Consider the following 24,005-nt stretch of genomic DNA (forward strand, 5'->3'; position numbering starts at 1 on the left):
TTCGTTTTTATTGCTTTTCTAAAATTGAGGTAAGATGAGGAGTGGTTGATGATGTTAGCCAGCCAGTCGTTCCATTTACCTGCCTGGGAGGCAAGAGTTCTGTCCAGGAATCTTTTGTAGCGACAGTCCTTTAATGATGGAAAGGAGAACAAATGTATTCTGCGTGTAGACCTAATGGAACTGTCCAGATTGAATTGAGAAACCAGATACATAGGGGCCAGGCCAAAAATTGATTTATAGCAAAGGCAAAAAAATTTAAACAAAACTCGTGCTTCCAAGGGCAGCCAGTGAAGTTTTTGCTACTAGGGACTGATGTGTTCCCATTTTCTCAACCCAAAAATCAGTCGAACAGCTGAATTTTGGATGATTCGGAGTCATTGTAGTTTTTTTTTGAAAGTACTCAAATAGATGATGTTGCAGTAGTCAAGTGTGCTTAGAATGGAAGATTGAACTAATAAACGGAATGATAGTGCATCAAAATATTTTCTGATAGTTCTGAGTTTCCATAACATCGAGAAGCATTTCCTAACCAAAAAGTCCGTGTGTACATTTAGGGTAAGGTGTCGGTCCAGGGTCGCTCCCAGAATCTTTATGGAATTTTCAATAATGGATTCATGATAGCATTGAAATCTCCGGCTACGATTAAATTAGACGTAGCCAGTGACAGAATTAATTATTGGAGTTTTTTTAAGAACTCAGCCTGATTTGAATTAGAAGCATAAATATTAAGAAGCGTTAGGGTATCATTTCCTGAAGTCATATCAACATGAAGCCATCTACCCATAGGATCTGCTTGAGAATTATCGAATACAGCAGGACACTTTCTATTAATCAGGATAGCCACGCCAGCCGTTTCCCCACTGCAGGTGTAAAAAAACAGTGTTTGACCCACCCTCCTTCCAATTTGACTGACTCATTTGATGATAAATGTGTTTCTTGTATAAAGTAAATATCGGCCTGTTGCTGCTTTAGAAAATTGAGTACCTTTTCCTCTTGATGGGATGGTTTAGTCCTTTGATGTTTAGAGAATACATTTTTAAAGGCAACTTAATTGATTCACAATAAATTTCAAATTATCACCCATCCATTCGTAAAATACTTTATTAAGGAATCCCCCTATCCACATCCAGGACCCCATAAAACCCATTTCCCTCCCTATCCCACCCCATGAAATAACTCATGTGAACTTGGATATGCACTGAATGGACCCGTGAACCCACCTGCCCCCCACCCCGCAACTTATAGTGTATCTCCCATCCCATAGTTCAATGAGTTCATTCAGAATATTATTTACCATATATTACCTATAATCATTAACCATATATATAAATGTATTATGTATTCTAATTGGTACATAAATAGAATTTTTCCACCATAAAACTAGATTATTAAAAAAAAAACAACAGTTACATCCCTGAATTGTGACTAAATGAAAAAATATAAAAAACAAAATATATTATATTAAGCATCCCATATATGAAATTAAAATCTATTACCCATTCTTAACTCATATCTCCCAATTGAACAGATTTTAATAAAATAACTGATACAACCATAAATTAATAGACTGTACTCATAGAATCCCATAATAACCCTATGCAGTTCTTAATAATCTTGAAAAATTTTAATAAAATCCAAATTATGTTTATATTAACTTCTTAACTAGAAAAGATATTAACTTTCTTGTTAATTGTACTAAATTCTACATTAAGACTATAAATTTAATCTTCCCAGCAAACCGAATCTTGCCCTCCCTGTGAATTCCTCACCACATCCCAGTATTAAACTCATTGAAGGAAAATAGGAATCAATATTAAAAGTAAATGAAAGCAGAAATTCTCATCTTACAAAAATACATATATCAACTTAAGTACGAATGGGTACTTCAGAAACTGAACCAAAGCTACAATTAAACAGTCAACACACGGATCAGTTGTAAGATGCATAGTTTGGGTTGTTAAACGGAGGGTCACAAATTGGCCTGTTAAATCCTTAAATACACATTGAAGTATTTGCATACAATTAAGATGGTGCATGCAAATATATTTCATGCCTATTCACTATGGATAGCCTGAATAAATTAGACATATTCCCAACATTAAGACACAAATGTGTCAATATACAGCAATCTTCTCTGACATGTTTCTATGACTTCACTATGAGGTGATACTGCATCACTGCCCACTGGTTCACATTCTGGACTGGAGAACAGCAGTGTACTGAATGCAGTGGCCATGTTTTTCTGGAGCAGCTCGCAATTCTCTTATTCCAGTACTTTCTGTAGTCACTGAAGACACAACTTTAGCTTGCCTCTGGAATCCGAGAAGACCAATCTAAATCACCCTAGTTCATTGTGAAATCCTTGCTAAATCCCCACATTAGATGTGTCCGTTCTGGGTCTGGTAAATTGTCTAAGGCAAGAATACTGGTGAATGTGCTATCTTCTGCATAAACAGAAAGCATTTAAATTTCACCATTATTACATGCAATTTGTACCTGTGCGCAAACGCTAGACATTCTTTCAGTAAGTGTGCAGGGTGAATATCCCCTAATGGATTTTGAGGGTTGATCAGGATTAAAGCTCTGACTCGATGGCTCCCTGCATGGTAGTTACTAGTTTTCAACTGCTGCCTGAAAAGGGTGTGTGTCTCCACAAGTTCCCTCACTTAAAACCACAGTTTTATACAGGCAAAAGTAGTGCAACCCTCAGCTCCTTTAATAAATTTAACTGTCAGCCCTGCTATTCCTTTTTGTAGATCCATAAAAACATTAATGCTTATTCCAATTGAAAAGTCATTTGGAGGAATCCAATCATTCCTTTCATTAAGTTCAGCCTTCCAGATGTAGGCCTTCCACAGATTATTAATTTCCCTATTTCATCCAGCACATTTTCATAAACCTCCCAAGAATTACTGTCATCTTAGAAATCTCAGAAAACCAATTTGCCTTGCTTCCACTTCCTGCTTTCAGTAAAAAATCAATTGCTCCTCTTCTGCCCGAGGCAGGTTCTTTCTGTCCCTTTGGTCACTTTTCTCCCCCGATGTACCCTCCCCCTTCCCCACTCACCAGAGCCCCGCACATATCATTTGAAGAAAACCGCAAACCTATGAGCTCTCAGAATTATATCTGCACACTTCAAAAACAAGGATAAAGGGCTGATTTTGATTCCACCAAAAATAGCTGCAAAATATTAAATCTGGCAATCAATTATGAATGGACTTTGCCATCCCCACTTTATTATTTTAGCCTAATCTCTCCCATCATTACTCCATTTACATTCAAAATCTTGCTCCTTATTCAGAAGCAAAAAGAAATCTACATACTTTCCTAGTAAAATTTTTATTTTGTTTGTCAAGAAATTTTTATTCTTTCCTTTTCATTTGTATCCATAATGAAGCTAAAGCAATAAGGGCTGGATTCTGTAAATAGCATCTAAAGTTAGACACCTATTACAAGTCAATCACTCTTAGGCATCCATTACAGCATCGCATTTGGCAGCACCTAACTTAAAACAGGCACCTATAATGTAGGCCAGGGTTTTAGAGGCCTACTTTTTAGGTGCCTAAGCCACTCTTTACCCCTAAATATGCCTCTACAAAAGATAGGCACCATACCATAAGCTCATAATTGAAGTCAATTTACTAATTAAGATAGGAGTCTAACTTTAGGTGCCTATTTATTTAGGTGTCTGTAGGTGCCTTTTATAGAATTTGGCCCTAACTGTCCAATATTCAAAGCAATTTAAACACCCCAGAAAGGCTCCTGGCCATTTAAATTACTTGTCCTTGGCTAAGAAAGAATATTCAGCAGCACTTAAGTGGTTAATGCTGTAGCATGATATAGTTAATGTTGCTGGGGTTATGAATTTTGAGTTTGAATTATTGTCTGACCTAATAGATCATTTATTCTGAGGGACTTAAAGTAAAAATGATATGGTTTAACAATTCTGCTTGGAGTTAAAGTATATTAATTTAATGGATTTAAAAGTGAATTTCTCATGTGGTCTTTGAGCCACCACAGCCATCTGTTCAGAAAAGTGTTAAATGCCCCATTCAATAGAAAAAGGACTGAGCCATTACCTTCAGGAAGTGTTAAGTAAATCTATTCATATAAGACAAAAGACATGGTCAGGGTGGATCCCAGAGCTAAACAGAACTTTGGGCTAGATTCACTAAGCAAACTGATTGGTTTGTGACCCCTTTACGACCCTGACTAGATTCACTAACTTCGTGGCCGATCTGATTCCGATCCACACATGCAAATGAGGGTAAGCGGCATGCAAACAAGGAAGGACGTGATTCACTAAACTTTTTCAGCAATACCGACTGGGCTGGCCTATCCAAAAAGAAGCGACTGGTGGGGGCCAGTAGTTCATGACATTTCCTGCTCTCTGTTGACTTCTCATGCCTTTCTGTCCCGACTCTCCTGCCCTCTTCAGCCATGACTTGCCTGCTTTGCTCAGCCCCGACTCTGCCTTCATGCCCCGACAGTGCTCCTTCCTTCATGCCACCCTGCTCAGCCCCGAATCTCCTTCCTTTATGCTGCACCTCTCCTGCTCTGCCTCCCTTCCCTGCAGCATGAGCCCATAGTTTTAACCTCCTTTAAACCTGTGGATTAAAACCAAAGGCTCACGCTGCAGGGAAGTGCGGCAGAGAGCAGGTGAGTTGGGGCCAGTAAAAAAACCTCAAAACAGACAGAAAACACATGCACAGACCATCTACAGGCAAAGTAGATGGTCTGTGCATGCGTCAGTATCGCTACCTAGCGATCTGTGTTGGCGGATGGGGGTGTGCCTCCGATCAACCCCATTTGAACATTCTTCCTTCCTGAATTGATCAGCCATGCTCGGATTGGCCATGGATCAGTCACGATCGGGCAGGTTAGTGAATCAGGCCCTTTGACAGGATGTAGATCAAACAGAAGCCCTTCACACCAAATTCATCTCTGGACTACTCCAATCAGCAAGAGCAATAGAAGCTCATCACACCATTTTAAACTTCTCAGACACAGATTCACACCACATTCAGCAAGGACAAGTAACAATACTCTGTATTGAGACATCCTTTTAAGCCATTGTGATTCAATCATAACACCACCTAGGAACAGAGAAAAAGGCTGAACTGCTATGCATCCTGTGTCCAGAGACATAGGATTCTATTTTTAGAACAAGTCTCAACCCTATAAATATGAATCCTGGATCAAGCTGCAACAACTGTTCTTCCCTTGGATCACAGAGCTAGATCACTATGCTGCCACATCTCTCCTATTGCCATGTGATCAACTAGGCTATGCGGCCTCTGCTCCATTTTAAGGACTATTCACATTGTGGGTAACTTTTTGAATCCAGATAAATTAATCCTCCTGCTTTAGCAACATTTGTCTTGTGCAATCCTATTGTCTTTGCTCAAAAGGTCCCATCTGTAACAGCTTTACCTAATTTTTGTAACAATGCCACCGAATATTCATAGTTAGTGCCTGCGCAGAAACTAGCTAATCTGTGGGCATTCCAGGGGCAGAGTTGTTGCTTACACGATTATGTGCCAACATTTAGCCCTTAACATATAAAATGGGCCATATAAAAAGCAGTCCTATCTAAGGTAGTTCATCATATGTGCTTAAGGTCTGAATATTGCACTTAACTGCATAAGTGTTAGTGGCCAACATATAACTAGATGGTCAATGCCAGTACCTAGACTTGGCCTGGCATTGAATATCCAGGAATACAGCCAGCATTGGACATAAAAATGCTGATCACTACCAGCTGATATGAGTATGCCTACTATGAACTACTACCATGTTTAAAATCGATTTTTCACTCTGTCAAAAATTACAAAGACTAGGGGACACTCAATGAAGTTACAGGGAAATACTTTTAAAACCAATAGGAGGAAATATGTATTCACTCAGAGAATAGTTAAGCTCTGGAACACATTGCCAGAGGTTGTGGTAAGAGTGGTTAATGTAGCTGGTTTGAAAAAAGGTTTGGACAATTTCCTGGAGGAAAAGTCCATAATCTGTTATTGAGAAAGACTTGGGGGAAGCCACTGCTTGCCCTGGATCAGAAGCATGAAATGTTGCTACTCCTATGGTTTTGGCCAGGTACTAGTGACCTGGATTGGTCACCATGAGAACGGGCTACCGGGCTTGATGGACCATTGGTATGATCCAGTAAGGCTATTCTTATGTTCATATGTAATCCCAATGCAATTTAGAATAAACTTCTGTGTTTGATTCTGAAATCTGATGACAACTCAGAAGACTCCAAAGATTCTGAGGACTCCCATACATTCACTGTGCTGTTTCCAATATCCCTGCACCTGTGATTTTCTAAATTATAGTTACCAAATGTTAGGGTCCAATTTGGGTGTCAGCGCCGAAGAAAAAGATCAGTGTGTCATCAATGTGCAGCAGCAGCCAAAAAGCAAACTAGATGCTAGAAATTATTTAAAAAGGGATCATTATCAAGATTAAGAATGTTATAATGGCCCTTTATCGCTCCATGGTGCAACCTCACCTTGAGTATTGCATTCAGTTCTGGTTATCTTATCTCACAAAAGATATAGTTGAACTAGAATAGGTTCAAAGAAGAACGACCAAGGTAATAAAGGGGATGGAACACCTCTCATATAAGGAAAGACTACAGAGGTTTGGGCTCTTCAGTATGGAAAAGAGATGGCTGAGGGGAGATATGATTGAAATCTACAAAATCCTAAATGGTGTAGAACAGGTACAAGTGGATCAATTTTTTACTCCATCATAAATTACAAAGACTAGGGGACACTCGATGAAGTTACAGTGAAATACCTTTAAAACCAATAAGAAGAAATATTTTTTCTCTCAGAGAATAGTTAAGCTCTGGAACGTTTTGACAAAGGTTGTGGTAAGAGCAGTTAATGTAGTTGGTTTTATGAAAAGTTTGGACAATCTCCTGAAGGAAAAGTCCATAGTCTTTTATTGAGGCAAACATGGGGGAAGTCACTGCTTGCCCTGAATTGGTAGCATGAAATGTTGCTATTTGGGATTTTGCCAGGTACTATGACCTGGATTGGCCACCATGATGATGGGCTATTGGGTAGATGGACCATTGGTTTGACCCAGTAAGTCTATTCTTATGTTCTCAAATTATGCATAGCATTTCTTTGCTTGTGCAAACTCTTACCAGCTTTTTCTGTAGTGATGCTTTTTGGCCACTAATCTTCCTTCCCAAAGGTGAACATTTCTTGAAGATTCCACTTTCTTTTTTCTGTTCTGCCACTTTAAACACTCATTAACACCTTGTCCAGCCATTATCATTTACTTTACTTTATCCATTATTTATATTCCGTCTACACCAGTCATAGGGTTGAGGCAGATTACAATAGTCAAAGACCAGTCCTTGGTTCTTGCTACCATTGATTACCGTATTTTCGCGGATATAACGCGCGCGTTATACGCGTTTTTACCTACCGCGCATACCCCTCGCGCGTTATATGCCTGAGCGCGGTATACAAAAGTTTTTAAACATAGTTCCCACCCCGCCTGACGCCCGATTCACCCCCCCAGCAGGACCGCTCGCACCCCCACCCCGAACGACCGCTCGCACGCGCTCCCACCCGCACCCGCATCCACGATCGGAGCAAGAGGGAGCCCAAGCCCTCTTGCCCGGCCGACTCCCCGACGTCCGATACATCCCCCCCCGGCAGGACCACTCGCACCCCCACCCCGAAGGACCGCCGACTTCCCGACAATATCGGGCCAGAAGGGAGCCCAAACCCCCCTGGCCACGGCGCCCCCCTAACCCCACCCCGCACTACATTACGGGCAGGAGGGATCCCAGGCCCTCCTGCCCTCGACGCAAACCCCCCTCCCCCCCCCAACGACCGCCCCCCCCAAGTACCTCCGACCGCCCCCCCAGCCGACCCGCGACCCCCCTGGCCGACCCCCACGACCCCCCCACCCCCCTTCCCCGTACCTTTGGTAGTTGGCCGGACAGACGGGAGCCAAACCCGCCTGTCCGGCAGGCAGCCAACGAAGGAATGAGGCCGGATTGGCCCATCCGTCCTAAAGCTCCGCCTACTGGTGGGGCCTAAGGCGCGTGGGCCAATCAGAATAGGCCCTGGAGCCTTAGGTCCCACCTGGGGGCGCGGCCTGAGGCACATGGGCCCAACCCGACCATGTGCCTCAGGCCGCGCCCCCAGGTGGGACCTAAGGCTCCAGGGCCTATTCTGATTGGCCCACGCGCCTTAGGCCCCACCAGTAGGCGGAGCTTTAGGACGGATGGGCCAATCCGGCCTCATTCCTTCGTTGGCTGCCTGCCGGAGAGGCGGGTTTGGCTCCCGTCTGTCCGGCCAACTACCAAAGGTACGGGGAAGGGGGGTGGGGGGGTCGCGGGTCGGCTGGGGGGGCAGTCGGAGGTTCTTGGGGGGGGCGGTCGTTGGGGGGGAGGGGGGTTTGCGTCGAGGGCAGGAGGGCCTGGGATCCCTCCTGCCCGTAATGTAGTGCGGGGTGGGGTTAGGGGGTCGCCGTGGCCAGGAGGGTTTGGGCTCCCTTCTGGCCCAACTACACAAAGGTACGGGGAAGGCGGGTGGGGGTGTCGTGGGGGTCGGCCAGGGGGGTCGCGGGTCGGCTGGGGGACGGGCGGAGGTTCTTGGGGGGGGGCGGTCGTTGGGGGGAGGGGGTTTGCGTCGAGGGCAGGAGGGCCTGGGATCCCTCCTGCCCGTAATGTAGTGCGGGGTGGGGTTAGGGGGTCGCCGTGGCCAGGAGGGTTTGGGCTCCCTCCTGGCCCGATATAGTTGGGGAGTCGGCGGTCCTTCGGGGTGGGGGTGCGAGTGGTCCTGCCGGGGGGGGGGGATGTATCGGACATCGGGGGGGGGCATCAGGCTTTCAGGATGGGGACAGACCTTCAAGGGGGGACAGGACTTCAAGGGGGGACAGTGCACGGAAAGTCAGGGGGGGTGAACGGAGAGTCGGGACAGCACACGGAAAGTCAGGGCAGTGCACGGAAGTCAGGGGGGGTGAACGGAGAGTCGGGACAGCGCACGGAAAGTCAGGGCAGTGCACGGAAGTCAGGGGGGGTGAACGGAGAGTCGGGACAGCGCACGGAAAGTCAGGGCGGGCGAAAGGAGCGTCGGGCATCATGCGCGGTATACCCGTGAGCGCGGTATACAAAAGTTTTTGTACATATCATCGTGATTTCTGCGCGCTATACCCGTGTGCGCGTTTTACACGGGTGCGCGTTATATCCGCGAAAATACGGTACTGTAATGTTGTTTTTGTGAGTCTCCTTAAAAAACAAATTCAGAGACTACAGGTGTATTTTTTGTTGTATTTTATGATGAGCCACAGCCAGAGTGGGGTTGGGAGGTTTGGAGGTGGGGTTGGTTAATGAGGGTAGATCCGGAGTCCCAAAAAAATTTTTCTTTAAAGTTTATGTTTGGTTATTGAAATATTTTGTAAGTATAGGAACATGGAGAGATGTACTTAGTAGATGCATAGCTCTGGGGGAGGCTAGGCTCCTGGGGCATTTTTGTATTAGTTTTAATTGGAAAATTACTCCTTGTTTAAGCTATGGGTTCACCTTTTAAGCTGGTCTCCTGGAATGTAGGAGGTATTACTACACAAATTAAGCGACAAAAAATTCTTACCTCCCTACAACGCACTAAAGCAGATATTGCTTGCCTCCAAGAGACCAGACTGACAATCGAGGAACACCTCAAGTTGAAAAGATCATGGGTAGGAGAAGTATTTTTTTCTTCCCCTACAGGCCGTCATGGTGGTGTGGCAGTTTTACTTCGCAGGTCTTCCTCTTTGGGTGTTCAAATTTTAGACAAAGACACAGAAGGTAGATATTTACTGTTACGTCTCCAGGTGGGGGATACTTATTATCTTTTACTAGTGATATATGGGCCAAATTCTTCTCCATTTCCCTTTTTTTCAACACCTGATTGCGTTGTGTTCTATCTATTCCGGCACTCATCTACTTTTGGTAGGAGATATCAACTTAGTGATGGAACCTGAGTTGGATAGATCTTCCTGTCCTGTTACCTCTATTGGACAACGAGGTTCAATACTTAAAAATTTTTGCTCAAATCTTGAGTTGGTTGATCCTTGGCGGCTCCTCCACCCGGAAGTACGAGATTACACGCATTTATCTCGTGCTCATGGTTCTTGGTCTCGTCTCGATTATGTTTTGTTGTCTTCCTCTTTGTTTTCGCAGGTTAGAGAGGTGGGAATTGGCCATATCCATATTTCTGACCATGCTCCAGTTTGGATTGATATTCAACTAGAGGCCCTTCCTTTCTGTTCAGGGCATTGGAGGTTCCTTGTTTTTTGGCCCAAGATCTTGACTTTAAAAAATTTCTTTTGGCCCAATGGAAAGACTATGTTTCAAATAATATCCAGCATTCAGATGACCCCCTTTTATTTTGGGACGCTGCCAAATCGGTCCTTCGGGGACATATTATACCAGGTTACGTAGACTAAATAAAAGCTATTATTGAAATGGAACAAACACCTGAGACACGCTTTCCACAGTACTGGCACCCCCAGACCAGCCGGTAATTTATGTTTCAAGTTTTATTTAAAATTTGATAAATCGCTTAATCGTACTTATATGCGATGAACATTGTTAAAAAATTTACAACATACAAGGGGTACCGTATATCAGATGTACAGGACTTACTGTGCCAAAGAGAAAAGAGGGGAAGAAATACAATATTGGATTGGAAAGAAGACAAATAAGGAAAAGACAACAGGATGAGTAAGAAAGAACCAAAGAAAATGGAGAGAAAAAAGCTGCTAGAATGGAGAAAAGAAATTGGAAAAAAAGAGAGCAAAAGAAATGAAGGAAGAATAACTCTGCAGGGAAAAGAAACATCAAATATAATGAAGAGGTCCTGATTTAAAAAGCTAAAGATCAAAGGCATCTCTAAAAAGAAAGCATTTTAAGTAACTCTTAAATTTATCCAGAGAGTATTCTTCTCTCAAATGGATTGGGAGAGAGTTCCATGTTTGCGGTGCCATGACTGAGAAGATGTACTGCTGGCGAGTGTTAATAATTTTAAGAGAAGGAACTGTCAATAAATGTTGATCACTGGATCTGAGAATTCTTGCGAAGGCATATGGGATAAGAAGTCAGTCAATGAATGCTGGTGCCTTGGAAAGGAGAGTCTTGAAAGTTAATAAGCATATTTTATAAGTTATTCGATGAGTGACTGGCAGCCAGTGTGATTTCTTTAAGAGAGACGAGATGTGATTGAATTTCTTTGCTTTCATAATAAATTTAATGGATGCATTTTTAATAATCTGTAAGTGTCGTATTTCCTTTTGTGTAATTCCCTTAAACAGTGCATTGCAGTAATCGATCTTGGATATTACCATGGAATGTTATAGTATGTTAAGTGATTTGAGCTCTAAAAATTTTGAAACTGAACGAATTTGGTGCAATCTGTAAAAGGTGGATTTAACTATACTGCTGATATGATCGTGGTATGGGAGTTTATGATCAAAAATGATACCTAATATCTTAATGGAAGTAACTGATTCAAGAGTGTAGCCTTTAAGTGTAATGGGAGATTCAAATTTTAGACCATCTTTCCATGGGAAGAACATTACTTTCGACTTGGCACATTAAGAGCAAGTCTGTTGCTGTCAAGCCACTGATGCACTTGCTCAGGTGTACTGATGATTATTTGGATGTCTTGATAGTTATCAGAATCTATAGGATGTAATAGTTGAATGTTATCAGCTTTCCCAAATGCATTGAATCTGATCAATTGGCAGAGGGTCAGGGGAGACAGGAATATGTTAAACAGAAGAGGTGAGAGGAAGGTCTCTTGTGGAATTCCATAGTTAGTGGTAAATTTATCTGAAATAGAGTTATTGAATAAGACCGAGTATCAAGAAGAGAAGTAGGATTGATCAGATATTCCTACTGAGTCAAGTCTTTCAAGAAGGAGGGTATGCTCAATGGTGTCAAAAGCGGAAGATAGATCCAGAGAAATTAGAATAGATTTATGGTGATCGAGACGGTAGAAAATGGAAGTTGTCATGCCTATTAGGAGTGTTCATTGGAGTGATGCTGCCTAAAGCCTGTTTGGTTCAAGTGAAGAATATTTGTTTTCTCAATGTATTGAGATTTGATTACATACAACTTTCTCCATTAATTTTACTAGGAAAGGAATGTTGGCGATGGGTCTGTAATTTGCTTTTTCCTCAGGGCTCGTTTTCTGATCTTTGACTATTGGATGAATAATTGCATCCTTCCAAGCCTTGGGCAAAATACTATGTTGAAGACTTTAATGTACTAGGGTATGAATAAATGGACCAAAACCAGAGAACAAATGCTTGAGAATGAAGAGGGGAATAGAATCAGTCTGAGATCCCTTGGTGTTGATGCTATGAATGAGATGTTCAAGTTCCTTAAGGGATGGGAGGTTGAACCGAGAGCATCTTGGTCATCAAAACCAGCACTGCACTTGGGGAATCACCTGGCAATGATAGAGAATTGCCAGGCGTGCTCCTTTACATATTGATGAGCCCATTTTGCTACCACTTTAATATTTATGACCTCGTGTTAATATATTTGCATGGCAGAGTCAGAGTCTACCAGGAAGCTCAGAAAAGACCACAGTGAGCCGTTCTGACAATAGGCCGATAAAATACTGCCATGCTAAACTGACTAGAGCCAGTTTAATGACCATTGTTAAAGGCATAGTAAGTTTTGAGAATTCTCCCCTTAGTTCCTTATATCTTGTTTAACTGTATAAACAACTTGCCTTGAGTTTAGCCATATTTCCCAACTGTGTATTACTAATCTCCCCAATTATATATTTGCACTTGTTCCCTCAGCTACATGGTAAGCTATATTGTAGAAAAGCATTAGCATTATATTTGAATGTTCTAAAATGTGCTGATTAGGGCTCAGATGCACTAAAGTCAGTGATCGTTCTAACTGGGAGGGGCCTTAGGAGTCTGAGCCAATCAGGGCCTTAGGTCCCCCTTCGTACATCACATGATTCACCGAAGAGGGAAGGCCCACAATTTAGGATCGGCAGACCTTGAAGGAGGAGGGACTGTGCTTCCCTCCTCCTTCCAACACTAAAAAGTACAGAGGGAGCATCCAGTAGCAGGAGAGAATGGGAATCCCTCCTACCTTTTTTATTGGGGGGGAGGAGAGGGGATGGTTCAGGGGGGTCTCCATTGGCAGGATGGAGTGGGCTTCCCTCCTAATTTTCTTTTGCATAGGCGGGGGAGGGGATGTGGCGTCGGCACGACAGAAGGAGTTGGGCATTCCTCCTGCCATTTTCACTGCCGGGGGGGGGGGGGGAAGTGCCAGTTTATGGGGAGGGCAGTCATTGGCAGGAAAGGATGGTACTTTTTTTTTTAATGGGGGCAGATGTTGTGCACATGTAACACCAACAGCATCTGTGCCCATTAAAAAAAAAAGGTTTCCTGACCCGAACAGCTGAGTGGCAGGAGGCTTTCCCCTGCTTCTCAGCTGTTTGGGCTTCCCCTGCCGGCTCTGCGCATGTGTGAGTCGCTCTCACAGCGATCAGTCGGAGGCCGAGTAGGGGATTATGACAAGCATCCGCGTGAATCATTTGCATGCAAAATTTTTAGTGCATCAATATCTCTTTTTAAATCAGCCCCAAAATTGGATCGGTGCAGACCCACACGGTCTTACTGATCTTCTTAGTGCATCTAGCCCTAAGTGTTTCATAAGTATTATGCTGGCGTATTATATCTATTTGACTTTCAACTTTCAGTGCTGTTAAATGTATATTTTTTATACTTTTTCATGGTAAACCTATTATCAGGTTACAATTTGCTGTTTTCAATTTATTTCATTTTATATTTGGACATTTTACTATTGTTATGCAGTTAACAAAATTGTAAGTTTTATGTTAAATTGTGCCTGTTGTACATTGCATTGGGTGAATCTCTTCATAAAGGCAATTATTAAATCCCAATAAATAAATAATACCATTTATTTAAAAAAAAAAAAAAAAAAAGAGAAAGAGAGAAAAGAAATTGTACCTGTCTGGTTTTCCTTTTGGTCCAGATTTATCACTGATGAAAAACAGGAGCAAATTTGTATCCAAAAGTTTAAAAAGATTCCATCACTTTGAAATATTTTTTCCCTAAAGCATGAAGTTTGCCCTATGAAACTGTCAACTTGGAAAAGTTTTATGGGTTTTTCTGTCTTTTTCAGAATTTGAAGAGGAAAAAAATATTTTTTCCCAGAAATCTCTAACCTGCAGGTCTGAAGCCAGTGTCGGCCTATTAATTTCAAACTCAAACCTAGGGGAAAATCCCGTTGTGCTTCACTGCTCTTGTGCTTCACTGCTCTTGTGCTTCACTGCTCTTGTGCTTCACTGCTCTTGTGGTTTGGGTGTGAAAGGAGTTATGCTCCAGTAGAAAACTTGCATCAGATTTTTCAGTGAAGCAAAATGAATGTAGGAAAAATTAACTAGAATCCTCTGAGTGACTGAGGAACAGGAAAATGCAGAAGAAGAAAGAAACATCCCAGTTCCTAACACTGTGGGCTCCTTACATAATCCGATTTGGAGTAATCCGAAAATACAAATTCAACGTAATATTGTTAATTGGGGGAAATGGAAGTCTTTGGGCGTTTGGACGTTGGGACACTTATATGATGGCAGTAACTGGATACCATATGACATATCAGTTCTCGTTATCACCTACCACCTTTTTCCAGTGGTTGCAACTTAAACATGCTTTTCGTGACCTTATCCGTAATATGTTGGAAGGGTGGGAGGAACCTGATCTTTTGGGTTTTTGTAAGGCGTTTGCCTTTCAGAAAAAAAGAAGCCTCCAATTGGTACAAGTTGCTTCAATCCTTTAAACAATCTATCCCACATCCCACACGAACTAAATGGCAGGCAGACTTCCAGATTGCCTTAACGGAGGTGGACTGGAGACGAATGTGGACTATGATATATAAACTTACTAGTTCAGCAGCACTCTACCAAACCTTTTTCTTTCTGGTATATAGGGCTTTTTGGACACCTAGTAAATTGTCAAAGATTCAGATAGAACGATTACGTGATCTTTGCTGGTCCTGCAAGTTATCTACAGGTACATTGAAACACATGATATTTGACTGTCCCCTGTTACACATATCGGCATAAGGTGTGGGCACAAATTTGCTCATTATTAGGTCTACCTGATCAGATATCTTATCAGCTCTTACTTGTTAGCTTGACCGCTTCACACTTGTCCCTTCCTCAAGAAAAAGTTCCATTACTACAATTCTTACCATTGGTAGCTTTACGCATTATATTTACTAATTGGAAAGATTTTACTAATATCTCTCATAACGAATGGTGGAATACAGTTTGCCTATATGCTAAATATGAAAGAACTGCGACTGAACGTCGTGGATCCCTACTTAGATTTGAAAAACTGTGGTCACCTCTATTGCTGTGACCCCTGCGACCCTGATCCTGCCACCGATTATGTTGTCCTAATTCTGCTGTTCTGCTTCTATCGCATTATTATGTGCATTCTGCTCAACCTGATACAAGTACTGTAACTTGGCTCTGTTCAACTATTGTATCCTGTCTTACACGTCTGACCAGTTCTATTTTTCTTCTCTGTTATTGTTTTGGTAGGACGTTTCCTACCGTTTTGATTTTATGGCACTGATTGACAAAATGTATTCTCACTGTTCTCGTGGACCTAGATTATTGGCTCCCTATCACACGTCGCATCACCTACAAAATCATCCTGCTGACCTTCAAAATAAAACTCTCTCACCAGCCTTCATATCTTGATAAGCTTCTCATTCCTCATTGTTCTTCACGTACTCTGAGGTCAACAGATCAAAAACTCTTGCTAATTCCTTCCATAAAAGATTTCTTTTACACCCAGAAAATACATTTTGCAGTAGTCGCCCCAACGTTGTGGAATGCTCTTCCACAGCAACTCCGAGATGAACAACATCTAGATAAATTCAAGATAAACCTGAAGACTTTTTTATTTCGTGACGCCTTCACTTGTGTTTAGAGTTATTTTCTCCTTTTTTTTTTTTTTCTTCCTTCTTTTCTCTCTCCTTTTCTTTTCTGTTCCTCTCTTATTCAACCAACCGCTTTAAAAAAGCGACCCTACCCAATATGTTTTACCCCACTCCCACTTTCTCCTTCTCTTCTCAAAATATGTAACTTTTCCCCTCCTTTCCCTTTTACCCTCACTTTCAAGTTTGTCCAGTTAATGTCTTTGATGTTCACTCTCACCATTTTTAAATATTTATTATTTTTATTTTTTTCTTTCCCTCTTTTTAAAATTTTACTGTTAACTGGCCAGATACTTGTTGATGATCGGTATATTAAAAAGTTAATAAACTTGTATATTTTAAACTGTCAATAAAGACGATTGAACTTTAAAAAAAAAAACCCACTGTGGGCTCCTTTTACTAAGCTGCGATAGCGTTTTTAGCACATGCAGGATTTTAGCACGCGCTAAACCCGTGCTACGTGGCTAGAACTAATGCCAGCTCAATGCTGGCATTAAGGTCTAGCGCACGTGGCAATTCAGTGCATGCTAAAACTGCTATCGCAGCTTAGTAAAATGAGCTCTGTATATTAATTACTCACTCAGGGTCAGAAAGGGAAATAGTTATACCTATGAAATCTATGAGATAATCAAGTATTTAGCCTGTACCAGGCCAGGTCCTTATTATACTGTATATATACATGTATGATCTGTATATATATATTTTGTCCTGCTAGTTTCTAAGCATGCCTATAAATATATTAAATACACCAGAAAAAAATTTACACTATAACCCAACTGATCACCCTGTCTTCTATAATGAATAAGTAGCCTGAGAGCCCGTCTCAACGGGCGAACCTAACACGGAGCTGGGAGGCCGCTTGGTAGCCCGTCATAGGTACAGGGCCAGTCAAGTAGAGGACAGAGGCAGGGGGTAGGCTGGCGGGTCTTTCCCGCTGCGGGGAAGACCTGCTATTGGCAGGCCACAGCTGGGGAAAGCTTAGGGAGATTGGGGTTTAAAACCGGGACTTGGGAGAACTCAGGGTCCTCCGAGGCGGCTTTTCACACCCGCCCGCCCTTTGGGTCACGGCTCAGAGGGTTGGAGTGTGGTGATTCAGGGTGCGGTATCCCAAGCTACTGGCTGCTGGGCTCATCAGGGGACGAGCCCAAGGCCGGCTGGGAGCCGTGCCTGGTGGATCAGGTGACCCTGGAGCCTGGGGCATGTGGGGGACATGCTACCCCTCAGACCCTTGCTTGCATAGCGGGGTCGGGGGCCATAACTTTTGCTTAAGGTAGCTCGGGAATTTTGTGTTATGATGTTAATAGACTGTTTATATATTTAATGTGTAATTTGCAATAAACAGGGCTGCGGCTAATTTTCACCATCTGTAGAGTTTTGTGTGTTTGTGTTGGGAAGGTGGGGCATAGGTGAATGGGTGTGTTCAGGGCCTATCTAGGTTCTGTTGTTAGGAGTAAGAAAAGGAGAAGAAAATTGACACACAGGAATTAGTTTAAGGCACTTCGTTACCAAATGGAAATTCAAAGCCTAATGAACAGAAAAAAAAAAAAAAGAAGAGCATTTTATTACTTGATAGGTAAGCCAGGTTGCACATTTTTAACTGAATGGATCAACAATTAATCTAGTTTGTTACCTCTAAATATTGTACTATGATAGCATGGATGAGGGCATTTAAAAGAGAGGTATGGATCAAGCCATACTGGCATTATTAACAAGACAGATCATAAAGATAAAAGGATATAGAAGAAACCATGATGAGGGTTTTGGAGACTCCTGCAATGTCCCAATTTCCAACCAGAAATCAAAATCATCAGTAATTTTATTATTGTACAAAAAAAAGAGGAATGGAATAATTTCAAGGGAAATTTATATTCATCTCTTTTGGCAAAAGGCAGAGGCAAACTGGGATAGTGACTTGGAGAGAGAGGCTTATGACTGGAAATCACATGCATACTTTTTGTGAGCTGGATGTTAAATTATAGGCAGGATTTTAAAAGCTGAGGATAAGCTTAGAATGCATATGCAGAGAACCAGCACACTTTCTAAGCATTTAGTATGTAAGCATCAATTAGCTTACATGTTTCAGTCTGTTCATAAAAGAGTACATTTGTCTACAAAAAAAAAAAAAAATTTCAAAAAATTATTTTTAGGTAGACAATTCAGGTCATTAGCATCTAAAACTATTGGAAAATAATAATAATCCAAGTCTCTCTGTTTGATGCTTTCTACAAAATACAGGCATGATATACCATAAAAGTGTACTAATGCTATTAATATCAAATTTAACACTATACAGATGCATAAAAGTCCAATTATCTGTTTTGCTGGAAATTGACTCTACAAAACAACTCTGTCTATTTTTGTTTCATTGGATAATAACAATAGCAGATTATTTTTGCTTAACCCTTAGCCACAAAATTTTTATTGTCTAACCTTGATCTCAAACAGTGCTTAGCAGTCCACTCTTTAAGATCCAGCATAACTTTGTTCCTTACAATTTTAAAGTTGTTAATGCTATAGATTAGTGTTTTACTAGGTCCATCCAAAGAATTGGGGTTCCGGAGTAGCATTAATCTTTTCAGTAGTAGAACTGTTCTGTTTATTGCTGTCTGTCTGGGTGGGCGTGGGTGTGGACGCCATTACAAAGTGAAGGTCAAGTTAGCATTCTACCTTATATGGTATACAAAGGTCCCTCCACTTTCATGGCTTTTGTCACATCAAGAGAAAAAGAGGACAGCATTTCTCACTTCTAGTAAACAGATTAGCTTATGTTCTCTTTTTTTTTTTTTATCTTAATCTCCATCTTTATTTTTTGCTATATTCAAACATCCAGAATGAGAGGGACGGTTCTCAAGACCTTACCAGAAAAGGACTTTTTGTGTGCGTGTGTGTCTGGGACAGCAGACTTCAAACGACCCATTCTTTCAGGGAAGATGCAAACAGCAAGCCTGATTTGGAAAAAGAAATTTAACGTTATAAAGAAAAGGCCAATTAGGCTTAATGCTTCTGCAATGGTGTTTCCTTTCCGAAAACAATAAGGCTTATTTGACAAAGAAAAAAATGGGAGGAGGGGAGGGAAAGGAGGACAGTAATGGACAGTAAACCTCTGCTTAGGGATTCTTGAAAACCATTTTGTTGTATTTACAAAAACACAACTTTGGTTTCAAAGATGAAGGGGTTGTATATTGTTCTTCCAGCCTGCTTTCATGAGTAGTGTCTTGGCTTAGCTTCTTCGAAACTGTATAATTTAGAGGCCTGAACAAGGATATGTTTTAAAGGCTATGCATTGTTCTCGGTATGCTTTTTGGAGGATCCCGGCTATATGATCGATGTGGAATAATCAATTCGTATGTTTAAAAGGCAACACTTGACAGCAGTTTTCAGTTTCTACCTTTTATTTGATACATTTTCGTTATTTGGAGCCATTTACGGTATGTATGAGATCCTTTCTTTTATTCAGTTTTTGACATTTAAGAAGACCTCCAAACCGCATGACTTCATATTTAAATTAGACAGATTGGACAAAATTACCCATTTATAGTGGCATATGAGTTAGAAGAGAACACGGCAATAGAAAAGGAACAATTTAATCCCCTTCTGTATCAAACTAGTATTAATTGACCAAACATAGCTCTACTCACTGATAATAAACAATTACATTACAGCATTATTGTGTTAGAACTGCTTCTCTGCTTCTCTGGACTGCTAAGCACTGTTTGAGATCAAGGTTAGACAATAAAAATTTTGTGGCTAAGGGTTAAGCAAAAATAATCTGCTATTGTTATTATCCAATGAAACAAAAATAGACAGAGTTGTTTTGTAGAGTCAATTTCCAGCAAAACAGATAATTGGACTTTTATGCATCTGTATAGTTTCTTATACACCATAATGCTGACCATGAATTTAAAATATAACATTGATGTTTGAATCTAAAGAGTTTAAAATAACATTCACTCTCCTCCCGTTCTGTGCTATGGCTCCCGCTATAATTCATAAAGCAATGAAGGTGACCAGGATTGTCTTTCAAGGTATTCTTTAATTTCTACAGTCTGCCTGCATTTGTGACTCTTCACCGAAGTGAACGGTTAAGTTCTGCATTATAGTTCTTATTTTCAAATCCTCAGGTACAACTTCTCTCATCCCATACTTGGCAGAGAAGAAATCTTGAGGCACATTTAATTGTTCTAAATCCCAACATTGCTAGTTGATAATACAATGTACCTAAATGGCAAGGCCCAGAAATCAATTATAACATTTTTTTCCAAACACCTCCTCCAATACAGCTTCTCCTAATTAAACCTATCTTACAAACAAGGCTTTGAAACATCTGCTTCCGCCATGAAAATTGGATCCTTCCTTTCGTTCAACAATCTAGCTAGCTAGAGCCTTAAAAAATTCCCAGCATTCAAAGGAGTATCAGAACGTAACCAACATGTATTTTACTGTTCTTCCCTCATATTTGTAGAAATTTTACCTTACATAAAAAGGTGTTGTTTAATTTGTCATAAGTTCATAAAATTTGTACATTCATCTATTAGGTACAGTGCTAACCAGTTCAAGATTAGTAGAAGTTACAAAATGAAAAGCTATTTCATATTTAATCCGGCCTTCTGACCTATGTTATTCTTAAAATCTGACAAAGGAAAACTATCGATTAATTGTATATGTAAAAATATGTTAAAGGCCAATACTTTAAATAATTTCTCATTCCTGAAAATAAACGTTTGTTTAAAGAAACTAAAATCTCATTACCTTAATCCTGCTTTACCTAAAAATTGTTGGACCAAACTGATACACTTAAGCACATGACTCTTTTATTGCATTTCTCTATTAAGAAAGTATGTAATATTTAAGTAAATTTGAGTTATAAATTTATTCTCATGAAATCACTGTGTTTTCAAGGTAATGATGCTGACTGCTTAAAGATCTATTACTGTATTTAGCTTTGCAAATTATATTGATGTCATGGAAAAATTTAAATGTAATTGATTACAATATATGGTGAAATATGGTTTGTATTCCATATAGATATGAAAAATATTTAGTTAAGAAATCAAAAGTTAATTCTAAATATTTGTCAAAATGGAATGCTTTGAAAGTGTGTTTAAATACTTCCTTATTGTAAACATTCACATATATTGTTTTTATTAATTGGATTCACGGTAATTTGGTTAACACAAATATTTTACTTTACTTTGTTGTATTTTATGCATTGAAAATGTTCTCAAAAAAACAGACTTAAAGAAAATAAAAACGCTGATAATTTTAAAACTAGGAAATTGTAAATCTCATAGAATAATGTTGTTTTATATGTTCTGTTTGTTTCATATGAACCTAAATAAAACAGAAAAGAGCTTGAATGCAAAAAAAGGAAAACTGCAAGACTTCTTATAGATCCCTATTCAATTCGAAGCTACCATCAATGTTATAAATAATAGAAGAAAACAACAAAAACAATGTTGTTTGTATTAAAACCAAGTGGTAAACTGGAAGTACATTCTGATGCTTTATTATCAGTTTATGATTTAATATTTTTTAGTTCAATAAATTTTATTAATTATTGCAATAATTATATAGTGCAAGCAATAGAATGATAATTATCATACACAGCAATTTTCAACATTTGCTATAATAACAGATATAGATAATATGTATGACAACACCTTCAAGAACAATATACCACAAAAATGGTATCTAAAGAGAAAAAGCAGTAAGGAGTGCAGTAAAGATGGTTGGCACCTATGTCTACGCCGATGGAATAAAAAATGTAATCAGTGTATTTACTTTTTTCTTTGTCTAATGTGTAAAAGAAAAAGCTTAATGTTATTATCAGGATTAATAAGAATATCTGTGGATTCATAGTAATTTAATAGGAAGATACATTATTGAAAGAGAAAGAAAAATATTTTATGAACGGTTCAATTCATTACACAAAAACATAAATAATAATTAAAAAAATAATATGTGTATTATGCTTACCTTATATGCATAGTTAAATTTACAAGATTAGGAGTAATGTCCACACTTTAAAGTGAAACAAAGGAGAGACTTAGGGCTCCTTTTACTAAGGTGCACTAGCATTTTTAGCGCATGCAGGAAATTACCATGCGCTACGCTTCTAGAACTAACGCCAGCTCAATGCTGGCGTTCAGGTCTAGCACGCGTGGCAATGTAGCGAGCGCTATTCCACGCTTTAAAGCCCTAACACGGCTTAGTAAAAGGAGCCCTTAGAATGTGCAAGTTAAACAACTTAGTCAAGCGAGTTTCCAGTTTTCTCGTAAGCTTTTCCAAATATTTCTAGAGCGCTACCAGTGTGTGTATTGTGTGTGTGTGCTGTGAGAGACACACAGAGATGAGAAACAGAGAGACTTTACACATTCTGTGCCATAAATACCATTAACAGTTGTGAGTATGGCTTCAAACCACAGCTTTATCTCTTTTAACTTTATTGACACCATATGATTTTGAACTTTGCAGCTCAGATCTGGAGAGATCTAAGTCATGATTTTCCCTTTGAATTGTTCACTGCTTAACCAGTCTTGCTTAGCAGGCTGGCATTCTTCCAATTAAATTTATCTTTCCCATATGGAGACAATAATATTTTTTACACACTTCCTACTTTTAGCTATTGTGTTGTAGACACTACTGTTGATGCACATACAGGCGGCATTTAGTAATCTTTGTTTATGGTTGAAGGATTTCTCTCTGGTTTTGATGTCTCCCAACCCCCACTCGGTCTCTTGCTTAAGAAGTAATTACCTTAAGTACTTTAGTCATGGCAAGGCTGCTTAAAAAGCATCAGACTGACAAGTAATGAAGCCTCAGAAGGTTGGATTTCACTGCTATTTGGTGGAAGAGTTCTAGAAATATTTACATGTAGAATTTGGCCCGGAATATACAGTACTTCATTCCAAAAGAGATCACCCTCCCCCCCAAAAAAACACACCGCAGTCCTTATTATAAATAATGTCTGTCTTTGCTTCTCTGCAAACGTTTCTCTTTTCTAAAACCGGATGTACAAATGAGACTAAGAATGGTGCAAAATTAAACAAGGATGGACCATAACTAATATAGCAGTACAGTCATTTTCAGCCATATTTACTTTTAACCTGTTTATAGAATAATTCATTAAGTGGGGAAGTTATCAATGTGGTCTCCTGTTAGTTTTGCCACAAGTCGTGCTACTGTACCATGGGGCCCCACTTTATGCCATGAAGCCTTTGCTGAAATAACAAGACTTGAGGTCTTAATGGTCTTCGTAGTAACTCACCACCTCCTTTAACAAAGCAGCGGTAGCAGCTACGGCTGCGGTAATTGTTCTGATTCCCATAGAGATTTAAAAGAGCGAGCGTTTGCCACTGCTATGGTTAAGTTGTGAAGAAAAAATGAAATGCCTTATGTGTGACAGCCATATAATTATTTTATTTATTTATCGCATTCCAGATTTCAGTTTCTGGGTTCTCAGAATTTTTATCCTTGGACTGCATTTTACACAGAGCACTAACTTATCCAAAGAGAGACTCAAGTGGATATTCTTGTAAGTAGAAGAAAATTATTTGTTCTGTGCAAACTGCCAACTTTATATACCCCCACTGTACCTTTTCTGGAAAAATATCCATGGTGATTACAATTTTTGGGTCTAGTTTCCAGGTCTCTCATAGCATGATCGAATGGAGAGAGTTTATTTCTGAAAGCTGGCTGCGAGCATACTCCATTATAAAGAAGAATCACCTACCTTATTTCCCTAATCTCTTATTTCTGCCTAAGTGGATCATCATGGTTGACCACCTTCCATTTTATGAGGGAAGTAATTGGTAAAAAAAAAAAAAAATGTATTTGTTTATTTTCTATTGCCACGACTGTTAAAATGCCCTCAGCTCGATTAAGTATCTCATAATGTTCTCCTATATAGTGCAGAAGCATGGAGTGGAAATTTTAATATGAATTAATAAAAATATTAACAATGTGCCATTACTACGTGCAGTAGAGCAAA

At 40.1% G+C, this 24,005-nt stretch overlaps 1 protein-coding gene across 2 annotated transcripts in view; it reads left to right on the forward strand.

Moving 5' to 3' along the window:
• HOXC12 (homeobox C12) overlaps window positions 1–24,005 on the forward strand; it is a 54,087-nt gene that overhangs the window by 23,223 nt on the left and 6,859 nt on the right. The window contains exons 3-4 of one of the 2 annotated variants that reach the window (XR_004538640.1): window positions 23,456–23,549; window positions 23,656–23,796. The exons of the other annotated variant lie outside the window; for it this stretch is intronic. The gene's annotated coding sequence lies outside the window, so the exon portion shown is untranslated. Of the gene's footprint in view, window positions 1–23,455; window positions 23,550–23,655; window positions 23,797–24,005 lie in introns of those variants that run through there. 2 annotated transcript variants of the gene reach the window in all.

Source organism: Geotrypetes seraphini, chromosome 3 (assembly GCF_902459505.1).
Source record: "Geotrypetes seraphini chromosome 3, aGeoSer1.1, whole genome shotgun sequence".
Classification (NCBI taxonomy): Eukaryota; Metazoa; Chordata; class Amphibia; order Gymnophiona; family Dermophiidae; genus Geotrypetes; species Geotrypetes seraphini.